The following is a 26,587-nucleotide window of genomic DNA, read 5'->3' on the forward strand; positions in this document are numbered from 1 at the left end:
CTTTCCCTGCCTGCACACACCACCCATGTGCTTCTTCTGGCCTGCCTGTCCCACCTGCTTTCCCCTTGCCCTTTGCCTGGGCACAGCCCCTTTCCCTGGGAATAGGAAAGGGACCACAATCTCACTGGCCACACCATCAGTGCTGCTGGAGTCCTACTGCCAGGACTGGCTCCAAAGGGATCCCTCTTTGCTCTTCTTTTAAACATTTAAATGAATTCCAAAGAGAAATCACAAATTCTTCTCTAAAAATTAATACCTTCCAAGCAAGGCAATCACAAGTAACAGCATCATTAGAGTGCTAAATGATTGCAGCAGGACACAATGCACTTGCTTCCATGAGGAATATGTACTTCTTTAAGTGATTATGAGACAACATTGAAGTGGACAGGTCTTTTCTTGGCAAGCTTTGACCCTCGGTGGATTTACACTGATTTATGACAGATAAAATCTGGCCAGTTTTACCTAGAGGGATTGACTAATACAGCAGCTTTGATCCTACCTCTCCTGATTTCAGTGTGTGGAGCAGAGGAAGCTCTACATTAAATTAAAAAAAATTAAACCTCATCTGGTGGGTTCAAGACAGTTATAAACAAATAAAATGGGTATGCTGATTAAAATGAAATTAATGGATATATAAAGTATTAGTAAGTCCGAATAGCTTCTCACATTGTCACATATTCCAAATATGCTGTGGGCTTGCATTATGCTTGCTTACTTCACAAACACTTTGTGGTGATACTGAAATGAAAGAATTGCTTGGACACACAAAAGTCTTTTGAAGGGAGGGACACCAATCACACCTCCTGGTTTAGGGCTGAGTATGGATATGAAAAATGAAGCACACACATCAAGTCAGACTGCTCTAGGGAAGCACTGATTGCTGTAACTGTGGGCAAGCCAGAAACTTGGCTATTCAGAGGCACATCCAAACCCACTCTGGAAATTAATAGCGTTTCCTAAAAATATGCCATTTGTCTCACTTTCTTCTGCAAAGAAATCATCTCTTACCCATGAATATTTCTGCTAAATGAGATATTTGTTGCATTCAATAGGAACAAAGGAAAATACAAACACTAATGGTTTTTGAGTCACTTGACTTAGCTATTTTTAACCCCTTGCAATCAATAGCTGACTTTTCCCTAATTCAGCAGAAATGTTTACAACCTTCTCATGTAGCACCAACTTCCTTGCAAAAGCTGTGGAGCATATTGCTCTCCATATTTACAATTTTCAGGCTTTTTTTTTTCCTTTTTTTCCAAGGGATGCAAATCCTAGGATCATTTTCAATAAGACTTTTGGTGTTTTGTAATTAACAGACTAACAGTGAAAATTTTTTTCTTTGTTGTTTGTACAGATCTGGATAAGTGTGAGCTTGTATCTCCCTTCCCTGTGCCTTTTTCTTATTAGGGTTTAGGGTTTGTACATGTTCTGCTTTTGTCCATAAAATGTATGCAAGCCCTCTGATGGGGATGAAAGGATGGAGGAAGAAAGATCATCTCACAGACTCTTTTTTTCTGTGTAATGATCTTTGTGCTTTTTAAACTCCCTTTGCTGGTGGCACTCCTGCAATGGGGCTGGTGGAGGGTTATAAACAGGACCTGTAAGTGTTTATAGATGAGATGTTTTATTGGGAACAACTTGCAGAGCTGACAGAATTCCTGTTTCAGATGCACAAGCCTTTCTGCATCTTTTAGATGTGAAAGCAGAGCAGCAGCTTGCAAAGCTGGATGCATGAACAGAGGTGCTCAGAGTATAGTTAGACAGGTATGAATTAGAACATCTTGGAGGACCCTACAAGAGAGAGAAAGAGGTGGATTGCTCTTTAAGACATGAAAAATGTACAGGGTTTGAGTCTTTTCAGTTTCCTGATACCATGTACTTAACAGATAAGTCAGTTACATTTCTATTTATGTTTTCCTGTCTTGTTTTTCTTTAAAAGACAGTATAGAAAATGAATATTTAGTGTCTGTTTTGGACTCTGACACCCCAAGAGCAATAAACTTGGAAAATCAGTTTCTTGGGATTCCAACTTTATATCCAAAAGCAACCAGGAATGGATGAATTTTGGCATTAATTTTCTTGTACCTCAGATTCTTGATGTGAAAACTTTTTTTTTTTTTTTCATTTTGGGAATGGCTGAGACATTTTTGTTAGGGACAGCATCCTCAGTGATAAACAGGAAACAGGAACTCATGACTGAAACATGGTGCAGGCAGCAAATATGGCAAATGTATGGTGTGAAGGGGACGATTAAAAAAAACCACGAACTAACATTTTAATTCCTGATTGCTATCCAGTTCCTCTGCTGAATGAGGCAAGGATTTGGAGGAAAGGGTCTGCAATCAGAGGCTGTTGTAAGAGGAGCATTTTCTAATTTTGGAACACTTGACTTTCCAATTTGAGTAACATTTATAACATCAGGTTTCAGTTTTTGATTAAATGGGATATTCAGCACTGTTGTACAATATCTTTGTCATGCCAGTAGAAATACCAAAAAGGGAGAGCATGGCCCTGAGCTGCTCAGACCCAGGGCTCTGTGTGAACACTCAGCCCTTTGGTGTTGCATGTTTTGTCCTCTGACTTGCTGTGAGACCCTGGAGAAGTCACCCTGCCAGCTGTGTCAGATCCTGCAGCAGCAAATAACAGAACTTTGTAATGGTAGTTCATACTTTGAGATACCACTTCATGAAAGGGTCAACTGGGTGTTGCATGTAGAGGAATACGCTGCTGCATTAACCTCTGCTTCATTCTGCACACAACATGGTTATTGAGTTCACCACCCCGTGATTTTCTTTGTGAGTTATCATTACAGGATGTGTAAAAAAGATAGGAACACTTACGTATGAATCATGGAACCATTTCTATTAGGATACTGAAGTTTCACTCTTTTTTTTTTTTTTAATGTACCTTAAATGTCACTGGTTTTGTTGTTTATGAGGATCACAATATATTTTCGCTGTATTTATCAGTGAAATTTTTTTTAATACTGAAACTAAATCTGTTGCTGCTGTGTTCTGAAGCTGGGATTACAAGTTCAGTGTTTGACTGGAGAGGTTCCTTTGCCACAGAGTGCCTTGCTCTCCTTCAGGCTTCCTATATATTAAAATTATTGCCAGATAACATCAGATGTATTGTTGTGAGAAGCTATTCAGACTTACTAATACTTTATATATCCATTAATTTAATTTTATTCAATGTACCCATTTTATTTGTTTATAATTGTCTTGAAGCCACCAGAAGAGATTTAAAATCCATTTTTAATCAGTGAGGGGAAGGCTGTTGTTAACAATCTGCTGTGTTTCAGAGTCTTGGGTTTTCCACAGAGAACCTGCCTTTGTGTGGCCTCTGAGTCTGGCTGGCCAGTAAATAAGTGATAATCAAGGAAAATCTCTAACGTTCATCCTGTTTTGACCTAATTGGCAGTCCATTTATAAGATGATTGGGGAAGGATGATTTGATAATAAATTACTCACTTGAGTTTCTTACTCACTATTACTCTTCCTTCATGCTGCTCTTGCTGACTGTTGTAGGTGAAAAACTATGGGTGATGATGAGACAGATGTGGAGACTGTGAGGTGGTCAAAAGAATCCAAATTTATTGTGGAATACCTTTGCTTATAGACTATTTTAGGAAGGGTACAACGATTGGATTAATCATCACATAAACAAACTTACACGTTTCACAACATCTCTTGCTTGCAGAGTTTGATTTAATTTTCTTTTTCCGGTAAGTCAGTCTGATTGAATCTTCTTGCAATCTTGATTTAATCCTCAAAATTCTGTCTGCTCTTGCCAAGGCATCCTGTTATCAAATCTCTTATGCTAACCAGGTCCAAAGTCCATCATCTGTCTTGTGTGTCCCAGTAAAACACCTCCTAGAAAGCTCCCACTTGTTTGGCATTTCCTTGCCTTTTCAGGATTTGTGTTGGAAAAAGCATCGAGCGAGCTCAAGAGAAATGTGTTGTGGAATATTGTGTAAGGGATATCACAGTGCAAACTGTAAATCTGGGGAAGGTGTTTTCATGGTGCTCTCTTACAGGGAGGGCTGGTGAGATTGGTGTGAGAGTGGGGGTGTCTGGGGGCAGAAGGCATGGCAGAAAAAAGGGGCTGGAATGAAACACGTCTCAGGACACACCAGTGAGGAGGGATTTACCCAGACTGAAACAAAGGACATGCTGCAAACAGGGAGTCACTGAGCTCTTCGTCAAGAGGTCTTCATCACACTCCTCTGGGCACGTGTGGGTGTTGAGTTTTATCTTCTTTTTCTGCCTTGGTCAGGGTCAGGATTAAATCATGAGATGATGTTTTGAGTTTGGACTCAGATGTTCATTAATTCTTATCTATATCACAGTCTCACAAACCATGAGTTCTATAGCATTTCACTCACAAGCTAGAAAATGGACCCATATCTATCTCAACAAGGCCTTTTAAGGATAAACTGTCCAATTAAGAAATGACACCTAAATTATTTTCACTTTTAACCCAATAACCAACTGCCCGTGCCCCTCAATGTGGACTTTTTTATCCAATTCCACCAAACCACGAAACCCATGGAGAAGAAGGTGAAGAAGAAGGACCACCCATCCTAAAACCTCCATCTTGCTTTATGTATATTACTATGTTCTAAAACCTTCAACTCTATGTGATATTACACACTTCTAACTTATTAGAAACTCTGTGATATTCTACACACTAAACTTAACTCTGTGATGTTACACTACACAAACTCCACACCCACAATCCCAGTTCTACCATCCCATTTTGGAAGCCTTCTCCATGGCCTCAGGTCAATGCAGTGTTCTCTTGGGGGTCAGTGCCTGCCAGCACAGAAAGTCTGAAATTTTCAGCACCCAGGGCTCCAACATGTGGGAGCGTGGGTTGGAGGAGGTGAGTGAGTGAAAGGAGTTTTGTTTTAAGATAAAACCATCCTGCAGACAGGCTGTCCTGCAGCCTCGTGGGCAGCTGTGCCAGGCTGTGGTGGCTGAGCCTGGTCCCTGTGTCCGTGGTGTCCCCGAGGTGCCAGCACAGCTGGGAGAGCATGGCCTTTGTCACATCTGGGGCTGTGTCCTGGACAAAGAATTACTGGGAGTGGATGTGAGAGGGAGTGTTCCAAAGGTTTGGCAGGGGTTCAGCAGTGGGTGTGAGTCACTGTTCCAGCATTTTGTAAGTATTTTTAGCATTTACTCCTTATCTTTTCTCATTCTACGACAAAGAAATGCACTCAGCAGCAGTTGTCCCCTTTGCCTTCAGCAGAGCTGCTGTGGAGAGGTGGGGTCTTGGGAATGGGACCAGTCTGGTCTCTGTGTTTGGGAGAGGAGAGCAGTGACCACTCCTCAGCCCCACAGCTCTTCAGTTCCTTTGTCCTGCTCAGAAAAACCTTTGAGATCTTCTTTCCCACCTCTCTCCAACCATCACATGGAAACGCGAGGTGCAGCTGCTGAAGGACCAAGCTGTAGTTCCTCCAGAGTTCCTGGGAGTCAGGCTGGAGAAACGAGCTGAAGTGCCTGAAAAGAGCTGGTGTGGTCCATGTGTGGCTCTTTTGAAGGAAGGAGAATCAGGGCAAACTCCAGCATCACACAGACTTAAGAATTTTCATCCTCTCCTCTCTGTAGGTGAGAAGACCTGCTCTGTTGAAGTGTAGCCCAGGAATAAAAGGGTTATAACAATAAACCGGGGTTATTCAGAAGTCAAATCACCATTCCACCTCACCTTACTTCTGAAGTTTGTATAAGTTTCTATAACTACAAATTAAAAACATGAAAAAATAATATTTAAAAGGGTAAGCCATGTTTTTGTATATTTAGCTCAATCAAGCATGAAACAGAGCATCCCTGCACCACAAGGTGTGTTTGATGCCATGACTGAGAACTTCAGGCTGCTGCCTGAAAAGTGGCTGATACTGCTACACTTTACACTTCCAGTGACATTTGAGCACTTCTGGGGTCGTTGGTCTAAGCACAGAAAACAGTTGAATTTCCCATTTTTTTGTTTGGATTAGTACAGTGGAAACTCTTCCTGGCATTGTAAAAAACACCTGTGCCCTGCAGAGCAGCTCTGGAGGCAAAGAGCAGAGGGGCTGCTCCTGTAATGCTGACAGTTCAGATTTCTACAACCCCTTCACCCCAGGGTTTTGTGGGTTACTTTGGCCTTAATTTGCTGAGAAAAATGTAAACCATGGCCAAAATGTATTTCTGCTTCAGAGAGGAATGTTCTCAGGCCTTTGAGTGTGCACAACAGTCACTCACTGTGTCCAAAATGAAACTATTTCTCTCCAAAAAAGCAGTTTCTGAAGTATTGTATTTTGCCAATACAAGTGGCAGATGATTTTTTAAATTGCTTTTAATTTGCCAAGGAACCATGAAGATGTATTAATGGTGGTGGGAGAACAATCTTACTCCTGCCTCATGAGTTGGCGGGCTTTATGCCTGGTAAACTGAAAAGAAAACCAAGTTTTAACAATTTTTTTTAAAAATTTTTTATATGCTTTACTGATTTTCCTGATTTTTTTGAGGAATTTGAGGTGGTTTTCTTAGGATGTATCAATCCTGAGGAATTTGAGGTGGTTTTCTTAGGATTTTCAATCTGCAGTTGTCTTGGATCCACAGTAAGATATGCAAGAAATGTGTGAATTACATTTGCTTTTGAGCAAGTTACAAAAAATTGTACTGCCATTTAGGAGAAAATACAGTACTGTAGTTGGTATCACTTTGCTCTTTGACTGATACTAGCTTTTGATGAGCAAACAAGGACTGGCAGGTGATAAATATAAATGTATTTTACCGTCTCAGTACCTAGAGGTTAGACCTGTGAATTTTCTTGGTCTTGAATCAAGAGGAAAATTTGGCTTGTGGCTCTTACAGTTCCCTTTGATGTCATTTTGGTGTGCTTGTTCTGTGGCACTCTGCTGTGGGGTGTTCTGTAGGAGCAGGTGTGTGAGCATAAATGACTCATTTAATGCAGATCTTTATCATCCTGTGGCTACTTATGTGGCTTGAAAAATAAAATAATGGTTATTAACTAATTGGAAAAGTGTGTTTTCTCTGTGCCCTGGGACTGTGGATGATAAAGAAAATCCCTCACACAGAAAATCTTTTTAATAATAACCTACTAAACCTATTAGTGAGCTTCATTGAGGCAAGAAGGTGAGTTGCCCCCTGAGGAGGATTCACCTCCAGCTTATCCACTCCCATAATTAGCTGCCTTGCTGTAAATGTTTGCCACGGAATTGTTGAGGGCAGGGCTGTAAATCAGGAGAGGCAGGTGCTGGGGCTGCTCTTCCAAGGTGACAGCAGCACTGCTCAGAGCTGCTGGGCTGGGAATGTCACATGAAGCTCCTCCCTGGGCCACAGTCTCCCCTTCTCCCCCCAAATAAATGACCTGGTTTTAGTAAAGGCTGGGTTTGCTGCTGGATTGAAGACATCAGGTTGTGTGGACCAGGTTTTATTGGTGTGACCTGATTTTCCCTCACTGTTTTCTCTCCAGGTTTCTGACTGATTGACTCCTGCTCTGGGGGTGTGGGATCCATAGGTTTTGGCCAATCTGACAGCTCACTGAAGGGCTTCTGTGGCTGCTTTAGGAGCATATGTAACATTTCAGGCTGGAAAAGTGTCTGTCCTAGAGGAGAAATTTGTTTTGCAGCATGAATGAGCAGGGAAAAAATGGTCACTGCAGGGTGAAGCAGATGCTGTGGCAAGGCTGGGCTGCACAGGGACAGGGGAAAAGAGCTCCAGAAGGTTTCCCTCTAGAGCCATGTGAATTGTCCAGCTGTGACTTCACTCATGGCACAGCATTGGTTTTAAAGTTAATCAAAACCTGCACTGGGGAGCAGACAGACGAGAGCACACCACAGAAAACAAGCAGAAACCCTCTCAGAGCTGGCAGAATGAGCAGAGCTGACTGCTGCAGGCTGTGTAAAGGTGTGTTTGGGCTCCAGGGAAACATTCCAGAGGGCTGGATGTGCGTGCAGGGCTCTCTCCTTGTCATGTAAAGATGATATTTTTTGCCCCAAGGGTAAAGTAATTATCTTATTAAGTTAGTAGGAAAAAAAAAAAAAAAGCGTTTGGATAGGTAGGCAGGGGAATTGTCCCCCTTCCCCTGCTGAATCCTCAGCAAGCTTGGCCATGGCTGAAACCAGCTCAGGACTTGGCACGGGCTCCAAACTCAAGGATGGATCCATGGATCCAAACTCAAGGATGGATCTAAATTCAGGGATGGATCCAAACTCAAGGATGGATCCAAATTCAAGCCAAGGATCCAGGATGATGCAAGGTCATGTGGGGTCAGCAGAGTGAAAACAAATCCTGTCCTGTTTGTGTTCCACTCCTTTTTTCTTGAGTGAGATCCTGAGAGGCATTTCTTCATCTCGCTGGCATTTGAAGAATTTAGCAAAATGTGTGTTTTATGCCCTTTCTATTGGTGCTGTGATATTTTAATGAGCAGCCCCTGGGAGTTGGTACTGTGACATTAGTTCTGGGTGAATACTTGGTAAGATCTTGCCCCTCTGTGTGTGGAAAAGGTTGTTCTGGTCTCACTGGAAATGCAGCAAATTTGTTACATTACTGACAGAAAAAAAAATATTTGTTTTCTCTCAGCTTTTTGAAGAATGATCTGCTTTTATTTGTGGTGTACAAACAAATCTGTTTTCATGGTTTGTGGTTTTTTAATAAATTGTATCTGCAATGAGCATCCCAGTCAGAGAGTTTAGATATAGAAATAAGTGTTTGCCCTTCTGTGAGGGAAAGAGGAAGGGGTGAAGAGAAGATGTTTTTAAAGATTTTTTTTTTACTTCTCATTATCCTGCTCTGCTTTTCTCAGTAATAAATTCAGTTAATACCTCTAATCCCTGTTTTGCCTGGGATGATATTTTGGGGATATCTCCCCCAGACCTTATCTCAACCCTTTGTTAGAGTTCCTCTCCCCTGTCCAGCTGTGGAGGGGGTGGTAGAGGGGCTTTAGTGGGTGCCTGGCCACATGCCTTGGCAGCTCCACAGCAGGAGGCTTGTCACCTCTCTGGGTGACATTCATTATTTGCATTAAGATTTCTTATTCTCTAAGCAGGTCTAAAACCAGAATGTTTTATTTGAAAATGAAAAATTGAAATACTCTATTTTTCTATTTTGTAAGTTTTTTTTTTTTAATCAAAGTGCACTAATGGCTTAGATAACTTACTTGCTTTTTATTTAATTTTAAATAGTTCCATTAAAAATTCTTTCCTGTTTTCTTCATCTGGATTGGAATAATTCTCTGAGTTTTTTCCTGCCCTTATTTTAATTCTAGTACCATTTAGACCAGCATGTGCTTGGAAATCCGGTGTATTTATTTTCACAAAGTGGCACTCAGTGTTAAATTTCACCTTTCTTAAAAATACTGTTATCTACTGAAAGTAGCAATGTACCCAAGACTTTTTTTTTGTTTGTTTTAGGGTAAAAAACCCCATAAAATCACCTCAAAAAGAAGAGGTGATTTTAAACCATAACTTTTTATACCTAAAATTTTTATAAAATTTTATACCTAAGTAAATTTTTATACCTAAATTTTTAGGTATATAAATTTTATACCTAAAATTCATTTGGAATTTACTTTTAATTTTTTGAGAGGGCAGATCACAGAGGACAGATGTCCAGACTCTGCATGAAAATGTTGATTGCCGTGTGCCTGGCAGCTTGTAAATGCCAAGTGCTTATTAGATGTTTATGAAATTATTTTCAGGCACTTCAGCTGATGAGCAGCTTGCAAACTGAGCCTCTTTTTTGAGAAATATATATATATATGTGTGTGTCTGTGTGTATGTGCATGTACATAAAACCCAAAAAGAACCCAAAGCTCCTAGAACTGTGAGAAATCTCTGAGGATCTTTCATATTGTGTTAAAGTGATTATGTATTTCAGAAGATTAAGACCAAGCTACCATGTAAATCTTTAATGCATAGAATTTTAAATTACTGTTTAGTGAACTCATTTTAGAGCGATGGTGAGAAGAAACCCCACAGGAATATTGTTAATTTTAGCTTCCTCTCCTTATATTTTCATTTTCTTAGAAGTTAATGTGTCTCTGCTCAGTAACAAATAGCTGAAATGCATGTATTTGGGGGTCTTAGTTTGGGGACAGGAATCACAAATTTAGGTGTCTTTGTAAATGATTCTTGAAGTTTTTGGTCAGTGGGTGATGAGCAGATACACAGCTCAGGAGAACAGCTTGCTCTGTTTTGGTGGCTGAGTCTGGAATTTAGTCCACCAAGTTTGTAAGTGTTGCTATAAATAAATAAAACTGCAGAAGGGGCAGGCTTTGGGCAGTTTCCCTCTGCCATGTCACACAACACTGTCACTCTGTGTCCCAGCTTGGTCCCTATGAGCTTTGGGAACAGGGGGGAAGGAAGGGAGGCTGGTTGGGCACGGAATTCAGTGATGTTTCTGTACAACCTCCTCCTTCCCACAGAGAGAATAAATATCTTCATGGAGAACACTGCACAGACCTACACCTCCTTCCTGAGGGAACATGAGTCAGGAATTGTGGGTGAACGTGGAGATGGGATTTGCCCCAGCAGGGAAATGATTTGCAGCAGGAGTGGGTTGGGTAGAAGTGTCCGAACCACTGCTCCAGACTTGTGCCTTGGTGGGGTTTGTGGTTCAGAGCAGCTTTCCTTGGATGCCTGGCAGGCAAAGCTGGCTCTGAAATCCTTCTAGGAGAGAACAGAGAAAGTAAAAAGGGAAAATCAGAGGCCCCAGGAAAATAAGGTTTGGGTGCTCAGTTAAGAAGATGTTCAGTATTTTGGATAGAAACTTCTTGGTGGTGCTTTGACTCACCTGGATGTTGATGAGGTTGCCTTGCAGTTTACCTAAGCAACTCTTTCTATATTATTCAATATATAAAAAAAAAATCAAAAGAAACATTATTATCTACCTAAAAATGCAATGGTGTTTTTTTTTTTCCCCCTCATCTTTAAAAAAAGAAACAGCTTGTCTGCAGAGAATCCTGCTTGCTAAATTGTGAGGCAGTTGGTAGCCAAGCAGCAGGTCACTGGTCACTGAACACAGATTCTTCCTCTGCCTGTTTTTCCAAGGGAGTGGTATTATCTTAAGGATATTTGTCTAAATGGTGTGCTTTGTTTTGGCATTATATCTTGCAAGCAGGGAGCAACATTATTCTCAGCATTGGAGCAACATTATTCTCAGCATTGGTGCAAACCCTACCCCATGATTTATTTGTCTCTGCTTGGAGAGACCACATTTTCCTGGAGAAACAGTGGGCCAGCAAGGACTAATTTTGTGGTTAAATCACTGGTGGCTCTTCCTCCAAATCCCTCAGCAAACGTGGCTTGGCTCAGGTCAGCTTGGAGGCTGAAGCAGTGCAGAATGCCTGAGCTCTTGCAGAAGACTAAATATACCAATATATTTTTACCCCTGGAGCCCTTTGCCACACTGAGGGGAACCACTGGAAGATATTTTTCTACCTCCCAAATGTTGTTTTCACTTAGCTGGCTGTGGCAGCTCTTGGATAACTGGAGTGCAGTACCTCGAGGCACATTGTGTGGTACCAAGTGCAGTGTGACAGCGTGACTAATGTGCATCCACAATTAAATAAAGTTCCTGGAGATTTATTTTTTCATGTGATAGTGCCAAGAGATTTCAAAGACTTTGATGTTGACAGTTACAGTAATTGCACTGCATCCATTCTGGTCTTCTGGTAAATTAGGTTTCCTGAATTTGCCTTAGCAGAGGTGCAGCCTCCCATTTTAACCTGTTGTCTGTAATCTACTGAATTTTGATCTATTGAGTATCAGATTTAAATTGGGAATTTGTTTGGTGGGTTTTTTTTTGGGTTTTTTTGGTTTTTTTTTTGTTGTTTTTTTTTGTGGTTTTTTTGTGTTTTTTTTTTTTTTCTGAGTAGATTACTTGCAGGTATATAGTACACTTCATTACTGATTCTTCACTTATCTCATTTCATACCTACCTGAGAATGAAGGTGATTAACAGAATAGCTTACAAAAAGGCTTATAGAAAAGGAGGGGAAAATAGCTACAGACAGGAATTTAAATGAAAATTAATTTATTTCTCGCTGGAATTCAGAAAGTAAGACTTGCCTGTAGGATTATCCATTTCCTTTGCTTTTACACCTCTTCTGACTGGATGTGCTGTGTGTGATTTCCCAGAAATCTCATTTCTACTTTCCTTTTCTCAATAGCCTTGAGCTCTTGGGAAAGCTGGGGAGACCAAAACTAAGGAGAAAAACTTCAAGAAAAAGGGTAATAATAATAATAATAGAATAGAAACAATTGCTGATTTAAAAAGAAATGACCCAAATTTTCCAGAGGTCTGGATCTGAGTGCTGAAGCAGCAGGTGTGATTCATCCCTGCCCTGCTGCTCTTGCAGCTGTTAGCAGCTGTGAAAAGCAAGATCAAAATGCTGCCAGATCAACAGATGAGCCTTTATTCTTAGAAGGGATGGGTTTTAAAAACAGGAGCCAAGATATTTTAGCACTTCCAGTCCCTTCCTTGGACGAGATGGTATTAAGTGACTGCAGTTAAGATGAGCTTTACTAAAACTCAATTGCTTCAGTAGGTTCAGGGAAATGGGGATTAGATTTGTCATGTGTGCAGTATGTTGGAATGTATTTATGTAAATAACTAAAAAAAGAAAAAAAAGAAAAAGTTGACTGAGGAGAAAGCTGGCTGTATTTGCATTTAAAGAGCTCTCTCCTAAACAAATGGAACTGATGTTTGTGCAAATGTTTGTGCTGCTGTGCAAGGCCCTACTGAGAAGATAAGAGAGTTGTGCTTTCATGGCAGAGCACAAGTCACACCCAGGGAGCCAGAGTTTAATCCCAGCCTGGGCTCCCTTTCTAATCCACTGGTGTAGCATTGTTTCTTTGTGATGGGGATAAATGCGTGGCATTAATTTTTTAGCTTCTAGCTAAATTTTGCACTGCCAATGAACCATCTTATTTCATAACAGTGCAGCCTCATTGTGATAGCTGCCAGCTGAGGTCCTGTGATTGATGCTATTAAGTCATGTAATATACTGCCTTCTGTTGTCAAAATGTATTTTTGTTATTGTCAGCATTTTAATGTTTCTAGGCAGAGTTTTAAATAACTGATGCAGTAAAAGAAGCTTTTGGTTGAGAAATATGGTGCCCTGTGGTTGGCAGGAAGGGGATGTGACTGAAACATATTTATGACTTCGAAATGACAACTTCTGAGATGACAAATCTTTGCAGAAAATTGCTGTTATTTAGCTTTTTAACTGGAATTCTGGGAACATTCCTCATTCTCCTTTGAGCACCACCTGCTAATGAAAAAGCAGTAGCCAGTGAAGAATGAAATTAATTGTTAGTCTTTTCTTAAGATTCAGATCGCTTTTGGTAAAACCATGAAAAAGAAATTAATGGGAAAGCCAACAAGACAAATCTCTAGACTATGACCAGAATTTACAATCTCCTTTCTACCCTTTCCTGCAAATAGAGCATTTGGCTCCAGCTTAAGGTAATTCAGAATAGCACCTGTCCTTGAGCCCAGATGTTGAGGTAGGGGGTCTTGTGTGTCCCTCTCCTTGTGGGGCCAGAGGAGTCTCCAGCAGGGTGAGCTGGAAGAGTGATGTTCACCATGTTGCAGAGGTGCAAAGGAGCATTTCGGGCTTTCCTTCTGCTGCTCAGCTCCAATCTGGTCATAGCTAATTGTGAAACCAGAAGCTGTCTTGATTTTTCAGCTTCCTTCCCCCACACCCCTCAGCTGCTTTGCTTTGCTCTTCCAAGGCAGCCCCTTAGGCACTGTGCAAGCCAGACTTTCTCTGTGGCTAACTTTGCCCCAGGGAACTCCAAAGCTTTGTAAACTCATGATCCACACTGCCTGGGACCCTGGGAGAGTGGCAGGAGGACAGGACAGCAGATAGAGCTGCAGTAGGTGTGGTGTGAGAGCTGCTGGGGAGCAGGGCAGGAGAAGACCCTGGAGGAAAAGGTGGCAAAGAAGCACCCTTCACTGGGAGAATTTAACAAATCATGAGGTAGATGGACCTGAGGTAGATGAACCTGAGGCAAATAAATATTTGAAAAAAATAATTTAGATACTTTTTTTTCCCTGCTGGTGAAATTGTCATGGGAGTCTTCTGATCTTTTCATGTTCTGCATCCACGCTGTAACTCTTTACTGTACCCACAGCTTTAGTTCATGGCTCACCCAGGAATTCACCAGCTTTCTGTGCCAGTGTCCTGATTGATGGCAGAAAGGCAGCAACCTTTGGATGGAAATTTCTGCCCTGAGTGTGGTGTCACCTCTGTGTTTGCACTCACCATTCCCGAGATGTTTTCCTGACATCCAGGCCAGTAAATCTCGACAGAGAGGAAGAGCATGTGTTAAAAGAGTACCTGAAGTGCCATCAATCTGACTTGAGAAATTCACTGATGCTCTGCCCTGGTTTGTGCAATATGTCACATGTCAGGAAGGTTATGGGAAGAAGCTTTCACCTTCTGCATCTGATCTTCCTGGAGCAAAGGCTTGGATGGTCAGGGTTACTTTTTCATAGCATCAGGTACTTGGATCTTAATGCTGATCCTTTCACTGATTAAACACTTAACTGAGTAAAATGAGCAATAAATGGCTGTGTGACCTGCAAGTTTTAGCACCTTCTTCCTTCGTGCCTTTTCTCTTTGTATACCTTTATTTAATTTTTAAGAAATATCCCATGTTCTTTAGTTTCCCCTGGTTATTCCTACCTCATTTGAATGAGCTCATTTAAATAACAATACCAGCATAGAGCAGATTAATGGAAAACCTTCTTAAGTACTATATAGTGCATATGTTTGACAGTGTAGCAGTAAAGCCCCTCAAATCCTGGTTAGGCTGAGGGCTTTAAAATCCAGATATTCAATTATACTGACATGAATGCAAAATGTTTCCACAGTGTGTGTACAAAGGAAAAGCCTGTCTGAGGATGGCATCGTCTTTCTCTTTTTGTTGGAAGTGACTATGCATGTCCCTAAAGATTAACTGGGTGGCTGGAAAGAAATTAGGGTCTGCTTTTGTTGGAGGCTGTTTTTAGAAATAGCTCCCAGAAATTTTTGGAGAGCAGAATCTTCTGAAACTTTAGCAAAAAAGAGCAGCAATCAAGTGACAAGAAATATAGTGGCAGTACCCAAAGTGGGTCACAGAGATGGGCTTTTAGGGGGGTAGTTCTGAGTTAGGCTAGAAGTTAGGAACATGGGGTTCAGCTGGGGATCCAGGGGGGAAGATTTTCAGTTTTTGTCCTACCAGAGCCATGCTTGCCATTCAGTGAGGTGCAGTGGGATGGAGCATGTGAGTTCCATGAGCAAGCACAGCAGAAGGCAGCCAAGAAACTCATATTACTGCGGAGGGAAAAATGCATCTTATTTGGTTTTGTTTTGAACTTTTCAGAGGGAATCTTTTACTTACTGTCTATTCAAAAGCCTCAAATCTCTCTCCTGTACCTTGGAGATTTAAATTAGGAGACCCACCAACTTGTGCAGTGCTTTTCACCATCTGGAAATGGCATCATCTTTTCTTTCTAATAATGCCCTTTCTTCCAGGCAGTGTCTTATTTTTGAGAAACCAGCTGGTCACTGGGTAATCATTAACCATTTACAATTAAAAGTGACTTCAGCTATTAGTAGAATATTGTTGGCCCTGTAGCAGTGGTCCTGCTTTTTTCAGTGGTTTTTTTAGGGCTCCTGTCATTTCACAGGGAAGATGTTGTCTAATGATTTGACAGAAAATGCTAATGCCTTTATCTCAGGGAGAAGAATCAGCTTTTTCACACCACATCACTGATTCGTAGTGACATTTTTTTGTGCTTGGGCAGCCAGTGCAAGCACAGAGCTACTGCCTTTGGGTGCATCCACCTGCTTTATCCCTGTGTTTGGCTCTTCCTGAGTTTTGGGTGTGCTGCTTGGATACCTGGGAATTAAAATCCCAAACAATTTGTCTGAATTTTGCAGGAAATAGGTGAGGAGCAGGTGCAGGCACCTTGTCCTGGTGGTGGTTTGAGTGTTCATTGCTCCCACGGGAGCTCCCTGGAGCTGGGCTGGGAGCTAAAGTAATTCTGCAGCATTTCTGGGAACCCCACAGTTTGCCAGTGTTCCTAGAGATTTTTCATATTTGAAAGCAATTCTCAAATATTTGCATCTGTGCGAAGTTTCTTCTGGATTTTGGACTGAAAAGTGAGATTTGACTGGGCAGTTTTTTAACATTTTTGTCACCAATGTCCGGGCTCACCCTTGCTGCTTCTAGCCTCTTGTCCTCTGTCCATGAATGTGGCTGATTTTTTTGTTTTGGACAGTACAGATACATTTTTGAATTTGTTTCCAAGAGGTGAGAAAGAGGAATGACTCAACATATTCTTACAAACCTGAGCTTTGACACTTTTATGCAGCAAAGGAAAGAAATGGGCTGTGCACGGTGAAAGTCATAGAAAATAGAAATAATTTTAAACAGCTTCATGATGGTTTCTAGTCTGAGCCAAGTCTTTGTTTACTGTAGAACAGACAAGGAGCTTAAGAATTAATTAGCTAGCTGATATGCATAGTTCATTAATGTGTAAAGGATATTGCACTTTGTGTTGAATACCCACAGCAGGTCACAGCAAAGTTGCAGGTTGATTTGTTGTTCAGGAGAATTTAATTGCTGCCTGTCATCCTGACTTGACCTCAGGATGTTCTCTGACTGCTTCCTGGGAGCTGAAAGTTTGCTCCACAGGAAAGTGTTTTCCTCTTTTTGAGACTGGGCCTTTGCTACATTTGTAAATGGTAGGAATCAAAGGGCAGTATTGAACTAAACAAAAAAAAAATCAATTTTTTTCAAAAAGGGATTGCCTTTAAATTGGTAATTTCCAAATAGTCTTTATGTAAGGAAGAACGAGGTGTTGTATATAAGACTTTTTCCTTAGTTTCTGTCCTTTTTAAGTGGCGAGGGAGGAAAATCACAAAGTCTTATAAAGCAGCTTTCTGTGCTGTCCTTACCTGTCCATCCTGCTCCAGAATAGAGTTTTTCTAATCTATGAAAAGCCATGCATTTTATGGGAACTCTTTCCCAGCAACACCTTACATTTGCAGTCCCATTCATGGTTATAAGGAGGATTCCCCTCCAAAGAATAATGTCCCAAAATTTGAACTCAATATTTGTCTATTGGGTCATTCATATATTCAGTGTTTTAACCTTTCTGCCTTTTGGGGCTGTGTAATAGACTGCACTTTTTTGGGTTCAGAAATCACATTGCATACCAGGATGGCTAAGCACTGAAATCTTGAAAAGAAAATAGAATTTGGATTTGATTATTTTGTTGAATTTTTTTAAAAAATGGTATGTCATTTGCTGTTTTCACACCCTGTCTTCAGTATGGCCTGAAAGCTTTCTAATCTAAAAATCAATATAATGTTTTAATTTTTTTTAAGGGCAGAGACTTCTGTACTTTGAAAGCATTATCAGTGGGGCAATATTGAACCCTGTGCAGACAGAGAAAGCAGGACACTTTGTGTGTGGCCTACATTTCTTTCCTGGTCTTCAGCTCTTTATCCTTCATCACAGGCAGTGGAAAGAGCTGGAAAGCAGCAGAAGACATTGTGGGAGCCTGGGTCCTTGTGCTGATGCTGTGGACTTGGCACCTCTGAGATTGCATCTCTCTAAGGCAGGATTAGCTTCTCTCCTGGTTATCTTGCTGGAACAGACCCCAAATGGGATCTGCCTCCAGGGCAAGCACCTGCAGGGCTGCCCAAGGCACAGCCTCCCTGCCTGCCCTTCATCTCTTGGCACTGAAAAGCTCACAGGGCTTGTGTGTGTGCGAGAGTGACCTCCACAAACTGAAACTCCAAAGCTCTGAAATAAGTTGTAATTAATAAGAATGAGGGTGCTAACCCTTGATCTCAATTAGCAGCAGCAGTGGCTGCAGGGGCTGGTGCTGCCACCCTGTTTGTCACCTCCTCTCTGCTGAGCTGTGGCCCCTCTGGCACCCCAGACAGGTGAGGAACACCTATGAATATATGAATATACCTGCCCATCCTTGTTTTGGTGTCCTGGGTTAGCCTCCTGCTGCAGCAGATTGGGTTTCCCTTCTTGGAGGAGGTGTTGGCTGAGCTGCTGCTGGTCCAGAGGGTCTGCTCTGCTCCCGGGCTGTGGCCTCAAATGTTCCCTTGAAGATGTGCTTGGGTTGGTGAGCAGAGAGCTTTTTGGCTCAAGGGAACATTCACAATTGCTCAACAAGCATGTCAGAATATATTGTGTTATGTAATTTGGCCCACAGTTCAACCTTTTGGAAGCACTGTTGTTTCTTTAGGAAAGTTCAGCAAACAATAGTTGGTTTTTTTTGTTTTTCCTTTGGAGAATAATCTAAATGGCTTTTAGCAGGAGCTCTCTGCTGTATCCTTTTGTGCTGACTTTGGTGGGGAGTTTAAATTCTGAGAGCTTTATTAAAGAAGTGGCTTCTAGTTAAGAAAATACATATTTTTGTTGCATATAATAATAAAGCTGTACTATTATTACTATTATTATTACTATTATTGGCTGCTTAGTTACTGACAGTAGTAAAACTGCCACATGCTTCCTGTATTTTGCTGCCAAACTCCAGAGTCTAAGAAGATCAGAATTTGCAACCCAAACTCTTCTCACTCTTTTTGAGAATTTGGTGCCACCCTTTCAGTCTATCCTAGGTCTGGAAATTTAAAATAAGTAAATAACTTTAACCAGTCCTGTGAAAATGTCATACGCTTAAAAATCATGTCATTTTAAAACAGTTTATTGTTCTTTTTTCTTAAGATTTTTTTGGGGGGTGTTCTTTTGTTTGTCCCACAAAAAGCCTCTCAAATATTGTAAAACTCAAGGTAAAAGCAGGAGAACTGGCAGCTTTGCTGGTTTATGTTCCCAAATAACCTTGAATTTTTTTGCTACGTTGTTCATGAAATCATTAATGCTGATGGTAGCAGTGTCTACAGCAACTTTCCTGAATAAACACAATTCCTTTGCAGAGGTTTGTGCAAATGTCTGTTTACAAATAAATAGGTAAGCAGCATGCTAAAGGAGGCTGTCAGGCTCACAAAGGTATTGATCCTAAAAATGTTGCTGTAAAAGCACTAAAAATTAATTAAAATAATAACAAATACATAAAATAATAACAAATATATAAATTTACACATCATTTATTCACTTCAATCCTGTGAAAAACCAGACCAGCTCAGGCAGAAATGGTCACGGGGATGTTCAGCAGGCTCAAGGGCATAACCCCAGAGCAGGTTCTTGCAGGAAATCAGGACTCCTGGACAACTAACCAATATGATTAAGCAGAAGCCATTTCTTGTCTACATTATGCACTATTTATACATTCTAGAATTCCTGCACACACTGATCACACATTTCCTGATTGGTGCCTCTGTCTCGCCCATGGCTTCAGAGTGTGTGACCGGTTACAATCCAGGTGCTTCACTGCCCTCTTCTATCCAGTTCTTATGCTCTTGACATTCTGTTTCTCAGCCTCTTCTTTCTTAATTTAGCACAATTTATGTCTTAGTAACCTTGATGCACTCCAGAGGGCTCTGATAGGAATACCTACAAGCGGTTTGGCTGGGGCACAACGTGGCCTGAGTTGTTCAAACACATTGCTACAGGTTGTGGTTTCTGTGGGTTTCGTGCAGTTATCCCACAGCACAGTGTGGTGATGAACCCTCCTCTCTTGCACTCTCATTTCCTAAGGATCCAGCCGAGCATCTGCTCTGAATCCAACGTGCAGATGGTGCTGCTGGGATCACTGCTGGCACAGCTGTCCCCTCCGCCACCAGAGCGTGGCTTTCTCACCCTGGTGATCCATTGTCTCTTGCACTGCTCTTCACCTCCCTCCCGCTGCTGGAGTGGACTAAAGCCTCCCAGCAGAGCCTCCTGGGTGGCAGAGGGGACACTTTGGGGCCCCAGGCCAGGCTGGCACTTGGGACAAGTCACACCAGCCTGTGGCTTCCTGGAGCAGGGCTGGTGACAGTCATGGAGCTGCAGAATCCTTGCAGCTGACATTTGGGCTGGGCAAGCTAGCCAGACAGGCCATGCCAAAAGCATTTTGGCAAAAAGTGCATTTTCCCTGCAGCCCTGGATTTTAATTGATAGCCAAGAGGTTCTCCCTAATGTGCTGCTGGAGCGTTGGGCCCCAAAGGGAGCTTTGTGAGGGCAAGGAAAGTTCACCACTATCCCAAAGAAAATTTCTGCTTTGGTTTTCATCTGAAAAAAACACATGGCAGTGCAATTGAAATGACCAAATATTGTGCCCTAATGTTCTTCTGTTGTTTGTGATGAAGTCCATACTTTTGTTTGTTGAGAAGGAAACCTTGAGCAATGTGGTACCTCCTCACAGAGATTTCCCCTCACAATAAAGCTGCTTCACTTAAACAGAATTCTGATGGTATCAGGACAAAATATTTTTTCCTGGTTGTCAAAAATAAATCAATAATAGTTTTCAGTTATAATTTTCTAAGATCACTGGAAAAAGGGCTTTTTTTGGATGTAATGGTGTTTTTTTATTGTCTGTCTCTTGTAGACATTGACTGATAAAAACCTCCATTGACCCTAAAACCTCCATCTTGCTTTATATATATATGTTACTATATTCTAAAACCTTAAACTCTAAGTTTTCCACCGTGTGATATTACACACTTCTATCAAACTCCACACCCACAATCCCAGTTCTGTCTTTCAATTTTGGAAGCCTTCTCCACGGCCTCAGGTCAAATGCAGTGTTCTCTTGAGGGTCTACATAGACAGTCTAAAATTCTCAGCATCCAAGATTCCAACAGCTAGGATGTAAATATTCTCAGCTGTTGGTAAAATAATCTGGGTTTAAATCCATCAGGACAGAATTTTGGGTTTGGAAAGTCTAGATCTAATCTGGGAAAAATTACAGCTGAAACAAATGTGAGAAGGTGTCATTTGAACCACTTAACTTTTCCTAGAATCTGCTTGAAAAAATGGATATTAATGAGATACCCATGAAGAACAGGATTTAGTTTTCTGGTTTCTTTACCTTTGCTCTTTTGCAGTTTTCTCTGGCTCTCCACCCTCCATTCCTGCTGTAGTAGCTGTGGGTTTGGCAGCTGCCAAAACCACCTTTGTTATCCCTTCCAGTATGATCCTGGTGGTCCCTCCAGGAAGATTTTTTGGAGAATGAACACAAAACACACTGACCAGAAGAGCAGGCAGGGCTCAGCCTGTGGGAACCAGGGCTCAGGACAGGTGTCTTGTAGGTTGGCTTGTCATCAGGGCTAGAAAACACTTACATGTTAATTGTTTTGCAAAAGGTGTTGTGGAATGATGCCGAAGTGAGATGTATGGGATACATAGGTTGTGATGTAATGATCTCATCAATGTATAATTGGGATAACATATGATGAAGGCATAGTTTTTGCCATTCTGCACAGTGAGCAAGATTTTGATATGCTACATAGCTATTTTTATAAATGCTTTGCTGAGCATTTGTATTTTCGTTGGTAGTGAATTTCACATCCTTTGGCTCATGAAATCTATATTTTTTGCCATTTCTCCAGTTGTAAACTCTTAATGAATAATGAGAAAAAAATGATAGCATTAGGAAAACTCTGAAGTGGTGCTATCATCATAAAAGTGTAGGCTTAATGCTTTTCAATGGAAGTAAATTGCAGAACCCTGTGATTAGGGTGTGCATTTTTTCACTGGTGTAACAAAGATTACTGTTAATTTCTGTTAATTCTTTTAATTTTCTTACCGTATCCCGTACCAGTCATATCTGACCTTTGGGCACTCAATCTCTTAATAACAATAATAAGTGGGAAGCATTGTACTTTTGAGAAGAAAAAAAAATGCTTTTTTTGGTATGTTAGTGGCATTGTTTTAAAGAGGCGGTGCAGCCCTGGGATAGCCCTATCTGGTACTGGATAGGGTGGGGTGAAGTGATGAAGAGTCTCTCAGCAATATTTGTAGGTGGGTTGTTGTTCTTCTAGAATCCTAGAATCATGAAGGTTGGAAAAGACCCCTGAGATCACTGAGTCCAACCTTTGGCCAAACGTCACTATGCCAACTAAACTAATTGCCTCACTGAGTCATTTCTTGAACACTTCCAGGGATGGTGACTCCGCCACCTCCCTGGGCAGCCTTTTCCAATGCTGGACAATCCTTTCTGTGAAGAAATTCCTGCTGCTGTCCAAGCTGAACCTCCCCTGGTGCAGCTTGAGGCCGTGTCCTCTCATCCTGTCGCTGGCTGCCTGGGAGGAGAGGCCGATCCCCACCTGGCTCCAGCCTCCTGTCAGGCATTCTAGAGAGTGGTGAGGTCTCCCTGAGCCTCCTTTTCTCCAGGCTGAACACCCCCAGCTCCCTCAACTGCTTCTGACAGGGCTTTTACCCTCCAGACCCTCCCAGCTCCATTTCACTTCTGTGGATCCACTCCAGCCCCTCAATGTCCTTGTGGAACTGAGGGACCCAGAACTGGACACAACACTGGAGGTGTGGGCTCACCAGTGCCCAGTGCAGGGGGACAGCCACTGCCCTGCCCCTGCTGGATATTTCTGACCCACACCAGGTGCCATTGGTCTCCTTGCCCGCCTGGCTCATGTTCAGCTGCTGTTGACCAGCACCCCCAGGTCCTTTTTCCTGGGCCACTTTCCAGTCACGCCTCCCCCAGCCTGGAGCACTCCATGGGGTTGTGGTGACTCAAGCACAGGACCCAGCACTTCAGCTTTCTGAACCTCATCCTGTTGGCCTCGTCTCGTCCCTCTGCAGAGGCCTTCCCACCCTGCAGCAGTTCAACACCCCAGCCCCACTTAATGTTGCCTGTGAACTTCTCGAGGATCCCCTTGATCCCCTCACCCAGATCATCAGTGAAGATTAATAAACAGGGTGGGCCCTGACACTGATCCCTAATGACTGTCCCCAGCTGGACGTGGCACCATCCCCACCACTCTCTGGGCCCAGCCATCCAGGCAGCTCTTAACCAGCAAGGAGTGCACATGTCCAAGGCATGGCCTGCCAGCTTTTCCAGGAGAGTGTTTGGGAGACCTTATCAAAGGCTTTGCTGAAGTGTTTGTTTGCAAGTGATTGTATTTCTCACAGTCTGATTTTTTATAAGGTGTCTTTGGAGTTACTCTCCCTTAGGGCTGATTGATTTAGAGCTGTATCAAATCCAGATTTCTTATGTAATATAATGTTTGGATTTCTGCTGTGCTTTATATGGCTACAATTATTCTTATATAGGTATTATTTTATTCCTAAAATTTAGCCTTTACAGTACTTAGTAGCAGTTGGGGATTTTTTTTTGTCTTTTTTTTTTTTCCTCAAAAATGAATAATTCAAGTAACTTGATTGGAAAATTGAAATTCTGTCTTCAGTATGCTGAAGGTTATGAAAAGATACATACTTGACATATAATGGGGAAGACACCTTTGTCAGTCATGCAATAAAATTTCTGAGTATGCTCTTTATCAGCTCCACTTTTAAATGTTATCAATCCAGGTGATCTGCGAGTAATGCAACCAAAGTTGAGACAACAAAAATCTTCTGTTGTTGAAGATGCCTTTGAGTTGATATTTTGTATGGACTCAGAAGTGGCAGAAGGACATTGTTAGAATGATGAAGGGTGATGAAAGTGATGAAAGACCTAGAGGCCAAGATGTGGAGGAAGTGACTGAAGTTCCTTGGCTTGCTCAGCTTGGAGAAGAGAAGGTGAGGGGTGCCCTTATGGCAGCCTACACCTTCCTCATGGGGACCCTCACTGCCTTAAAGGGGAGAGGTGGGGGTCCTTTAGGTGTGCACAAGTGTCAGAAATGTAGCAAACATGGTTTTCTCCAAACTGGACTGATTTTATCTTCCTGCTCTGGCATATTGGAAATATTCCTCATTATTGCTAATGGAAAGATCCCTCATCAGTGATGGCTGTTGTAATGAGGTTACTGCTAGATGGATTTTGGGATGTTTGGAGGTGGTGGTTCATCAGCAGGCTGAGATATGCAAGAATAACAGGTAATCTAGAGGCAGGAGGAGCAGCTACTGGTGTGTACCAGAAGTGGCTCAGTGCTCAATGCATGCTGTGGGGAGATCTCATTGTGGCTTTTCTGTTGATATGAATTGGTTGTCTCCTCCTTCATCAAGTGTGTTCAGCTGCTGATAGATGTAGAAGTGAAATGTTTTCCTGCCTGCCCTTTTTTCCATGATGCAGTCCTGGTTTGCACAGTTTTTGACAGGGAATTGTAGTGGTTGGTGCCAGCCTAACAATTCTCAAGCACAGAGTATGTCCTTCAGTTTAAACTCCGTGTATTGTGTCTGTCTGGTTACTACCAGGATGCTGAATTTATGGCAGTTTGAAACAGGTGCTGACAGTCCATATCTCTCCATAGGCATAGAATAAAAGAGAATCTGCTGCAGTGGAATGCCAGCATCATACATAGGTTGCAGCATATTGTATAACTTTCTTAATGCTCCACTAACTTGGGAGCTTGACTTCATTAATGGGCATGAGCAGAGAAATTGGCAGTTGGTAGGGAGTGGAAGGAACAAGAACTGAAGGACTGGAATAAAGAAGTGGCTAGAGGGTATTTTTACTAGGTGTTTTATCTTCTTTGCAATATTTGAACTTTTCTTTCCTTCTTGGCAATATGAGGTAACATCAATTCTTTTTCCAGGTTTATGTTGTCTCTCTGCTCATAATCATTCTCATTAAACCAACGTGTGAAGAAATATGTGAAGAATGGTGCAGTATGTGAGAGGATTGATGCTGACAGGTTTTGCTGTTTTGGAAAAGTAGAAAACATTGACTTGCTGAAGTCCCCTTTAATACTTGTGCTAGATTAGTTCTAGGACTAAGTGCTAAAAGAAATTCCACAAAAGGCTTTGCAGTCACTTTTCAGTTCTGAGGTGAAACAAGACAGTCAGAGGTGCAACAGGTTGGGTAATGATGACTTCAGCAGCAGAGATTTTTAAGCTGCTGGTTGCCTAAAGTCTGGTTTTGCAAAGCAGATCAGCTAGTTCTTAATTTCAGGCACATGTTTGAATCCATTCTAGCTGAGCAAAATTCATCTCATCTTCTTTCCTACCCTCTGTTAAAAATCTGCCAGACTCACAAGGAAGGAAAAGCCACCAAAACACAGTCTAGAACACAATGTGCCTTCCACCATAGGGTGGAGCACGTGCAGTGTCAGAAACCAGGCCACGCCAGTCTCCAGTCCCCTGATGACACATCAGCAGCCAAGGCCCAAGTACAAAAGTGTCCCTTCTGTGCTGCAAACCTCTCCTGGTGGGTCAGGTTCGCTGGTGGACTCTGCAGCCTCCTGTCCAGCCTGCTGACCTTCTGGAGTACATCCATAAAAGTGAATTGGGCTCATTATTCCCCTGCTTGTCTCTCCTTGCTATATGGAGCCCTGTGTCTGCCTCCCTTTGCTTTTCTCCAGACTGCTTGTGTGCAAATTAACCTGTGTCAGGTGAAAGGTCTGGGGACTTCTTTGGTTGCTTGGAGGGCAGAGCTCTGTTCTGTTCTGTTGCCCATCCTGGAGCTGCTTCCCTAAACCAAATTGCTTCTGGAGACTGTAATTATTCTTGCACCTTAGTGAAGGAGATAGTAATGGCTGTTTTTCACCATGGCTTAATAAAACTCTTAAATAGAGGGATAAAATGGAATGGAAGATCTCCCATAGGTTTTGGTTTACTGTTTTGCTTATCTTGGTGTGGGTTTTTTCTTTTTTTTCCTTTTTTTCCTTTTTTTTTCCTTTTTTTTTTTGTTTTGTTTTGTTTTGTTTTTTAGAGAGAGAAAATGCTGATCATAATTCTAGCACATTCCTGTGTAATTCACACAGTAGCCTGAAGGAGCTGGTCTGATCAACTGATCATCTACTGTGGGCTGTGCATATTGAGAATGGGTGGTGTAAAAACTTAGGAGGAAAGAAAACTGTAGAAAGAAAGAAACTTAGATTTAAACAAATAGGTACAACGTGACCCATTCTCCTCCCCTGTGCTGTCAAGTCTCCCACTGCTGGCTCCTGTCCACGTGGGCTGATCCCAGCTGGTGCTGCTGGCTCTGCTGACCCTTGGGTTCATGGGTGGCTGGAGCCAGTGTCCAGCCCATTTTATGTGTCTCAAGATCTGCTCTGCCTGCTTTTCCACACCGTTATGCTGTGTTATTCACGGGGCTGTGGAGGAGGTTGGCATCCTCTGTGTCTGATCCAGATGTGCAGCATCTGGAGGGCAGGATTTAGCTCCATGTTTTTCCTCTGCTTGGCTATGCAAGGGGACAGAGATTGGCATGGTACCAAGTGCCAGGACTGAGGTTCGATCTATTGTCTTGACAGGGAAGGATAAAAGAAACCCTACCACCTCAAATTTTACCCTTGAGTGAATCTTAATCTTTAAATTAGTACAAATTTGAGTGTTCCCATTCTGTGATTTTAGGATAACTGTAATCATTTCAAGAAAACAAAGGCTAGGAACATTATGGTGTTGAATGCAGAGTAAACTAGTGTTTGAAATGATGTGTTGTGCATCTGCACATGTCAAAAAAAGAGTTTAATGTCCTAATTTGTTTTGGATCTTGCCCCCCTCTCCTCTTGTTCCTCCCTGTTTTATTTTCTTCCTTTTGTGTCTGTAATTGCGCGCGTTATTAGA

General features: G+C 41.9%; 1 protein-coding gene across 1 annotated transcript in view; it reads left to right on the forward strand.

Moving 5' to 3' along the window:
• Window positions 1-26,587, forward strand: part of KIAA1549L (KIAA1549 like) — a 132,271-nt gene that overhangs the window by 29,289 nt on the left and 76,395 nt on the right. The window lies entirely within an intron of this gene.

Source organism: Passer domesticus, chromosome 6, assembly GCF_036417665.1.
Source record: "Passer domesticus isolate bPasDom1 chromosome 6, bPasDom1.hap1, whole genome shotgun sequence".
Classification (NCBI taxonomy): Eukaryota; Metazoa; Chordata; class Aves; order Passeriformes; family Passeridae; genus Passer; species Passer domesticus.